Source organism: Protopterus annectens, chromosome 14.part0, assembly GCF_019279795.1.
Source record: "Protopterus annectens isolate FY-2018-M chromosome 14.part0, PAN1.0, whole genome shotgun sequence".
Classification (NCBI taxonomy): Eukaryota; Metazoa; Chordata; order Ceratodontiformes; family Protopteridae; genus Protopterus; species Protopterus annectens.
In genome coordinates this window covers 305,070,501-305,073,000 of record NC_056748.1, presented here as the reverse complement: position 1 = coordinate 305,073,000, position 2,500 = coordinate 305,070,501, and the positions used below count along the sequence as shown (strand labels likewise).

At 36.0% G+C, this 2,500-nt stretch overlaps 1 protein-coding gene across 2 annotated transcripts in view; it reads left to right on the top strand.

Annotated features, from left to right (window-relative positions):
- HMX2 (H6 family homeobox 2) overlaps positions 1–2,500 on the top strand; it is a 20,812-nt gene that overhangs the window by 3,624 nt on the left and 14,688 nt on the right. The window contains exon 1 of one of the 2 annotated variants that reach the window (XM_044056022.1): positions 1,574–1,728. The exons of the other annotated variant lie outside the window; for it this stretch is intronic. The gene's annotated coding sequence lies outside the window, so the exon portion shown is untranslated. Of the gene's footprint in view, positions 1–1,573; positions 1,729–2,500 lie in introns of those variants that run through there. 2 annotated transcript variants of the gene reach the window in all.

The window sequence follows — 2,500 nt, the reverse complement described above, 5'->3', positions numbered from 1 at the left end:
CAATTATATGGCCCAGCTTAATATTTATACATTTCCATTCCAGCACGGATATCACATAATGCAAAAGTAATCGCCATTGCCAAAAGCTTTGGAGACAAAGGATGCTCGCCACTCCTCAAATCTGTTTTCTTCAGTCCAGTATTCTCTGCTTTTCCGAGTATTGCTTAATACAGAAAAGGTGGTGTTTTGGTTACATCATAGTGAAGTTTAAATGTCGCATTACACTGTGCACTTTGTGGTCTTCCTTCTAGTACTTTTAAGGGGATCATTTGGGGGGACCATCAAACGTAATTTTAGCAAGATTGACTAAGTCTTTCCTAAGCAAATGATATCCTCATCCCTAGGTAAGTGAAAAATAGAAAGGTGGGGGGGGGGGGGTGAGCCCATGGCTGTCTGAAGTAATTGTTTTTCCCCAGCCCTTGTAAACTGAATGCTTAACTCTTGTAAGTGGATATAGAAAATTAATGCATTGCATTCTGACTTTACGCTGTCCGTTCAGCTATACAAATTGCTGGAAAAATCCTCTGAAAAGGGTATTTTTTTCTAGACAAACAACACGAGGTATATGTTTCCAAAATTGTAGTTTTCACATGACAGCTCACCCTTTGGTCCACACAAATTAATTATTTTCAGTTTGTTGTGCAAATTAAAACTCACTTTATATAAACTTGTAGGTGACCTAGCAAACATTGTCTAACAAAGCACTTGGAGTGAGATCCCCACCCACCCCAAGATCAGGACAGGTTCTCCAGAAATGAGAAAAAGGGCAATGTCCCAATGTTACTTCTAGTGTTTCCATCATACTAACATTGCAGTAGACTGTATAAATATAATAAAAAACTGATATAGTTCAAGAATAATGAATATACAAATAAATAATGGATACGAGGAGACCATGATCAGGAAAGTCATGTTTTCTTTTAATTAATTTATTTATTTGACATTTGTTTACCAAGAAAGTTTGACTGGGCCAGAAAGTGCCCGTGTTCAGAGGAGGCCCAGGATTAGGCTCGATAGAAAACAAAAAAGCAAATGGAATAAATTCATAGTGAGTTACTGTGAGCATATTTGGAAAAATGATGGCTATTCCACCTGCTTTTTTATGTTTTAACGTTTTAGACGGATTTTTTTTTCAGTTAAAAGTAACACTGGATCTCATAGTGTGCATATTTTATTTGGACGTTATAGACATGAAATATTACATCTTTCTCACCCCATCCTGGTTCATTGGCACAGCTAAAACAAAGAGCTACCGCCTCACTTTGCAAGCTAAACCCAATTTTACTTCTGACAGTAGCATTTAACATGTGTTTCTCTAAATTGAGGTAATCTAAAAATAAACTGTATGGGTGATGGCTGATTACAGAAACTTGGTTTTCAAATCAGTGACTTTGTTTGCTGTTACAGAGTTCCAGAATGTTTTTGTGTGCGCTGTTTTGAACACAACTGCACAGATCTAGCTTCGGTGTTTATACTAAAACACGTATGTATTTCTTTTATTTGGTTCTAAAATATACGGTTTCTGTATATAGAAAACAGTGCTAATATTACCAGTACATATAAACTTCCCGCTTCGGAAGATTTTGGCTGCAAACTCAAGACAACTTCTTAGAAGAGAAAGTTCAAAGGAATCTTCAGTTCTGCACCCAAAACTAATGTATCTTTTGTTTCACTGGTCTACTGAATGCAATTTTCACTGATGAAGAAAGACGTCTAGCCGCACACAAGGTCAGTATTTTGGCATAATGCATATAAAAATGTACATTTGAAAGGAACTTCCCCAAGCATCAAATCGTAAGGACCTTTTGCAACACCATCCTTTCTAGATGGGGTTTGTATTTGCATTAAAGCAGATATTTTTTCAGTCGCATGATTTATCCAATGGGGCAACCAAACATGAAAGAATTAGACAATTAAAAAAACACACCGATTACATAAAGGAGATAATAAGAACACTTCATTAAACAAACTATTTGGGTAGCAGTGAATTAATAGGTTGATGTAAGTATGTTTGTTATAGTCAAACCGAACAATCGACGAATTGTACACAACATATTAGAAGATGTCATTAACCTGCATGGCTAGATTGCCATTAATGCAGACTGTAATGCATCATTTCTTATTGATCATAGACCAGTGTTATAATGTTCCAGATGAAGCTCATCGCACAGTACTTTGGCTAGTGTTGTGAATTACATTTGTTCCTTGGGATTTAAAATCAAGAGTCATACAGAAATAAAAAAAAATCAGTGATAATGTTATACGGCAAAATAAAATAAGAACAAATTCAAAATATACACAATCAGAAGAAAGGAGAACATCTGCATTGTTTAACTTCGTTACAGCGTGTATACAGCGAGGTATATGATAAACACATTTGTATATACCCTTCGGTGTTAACCAAGCGTACCTAACAAGTGGTACCAAGAGGCCAGGTTTTAAACAATGTAGCCTTACACTCCACTAATTACACATGTGCTGAGGGTGTAATTCGTATTAT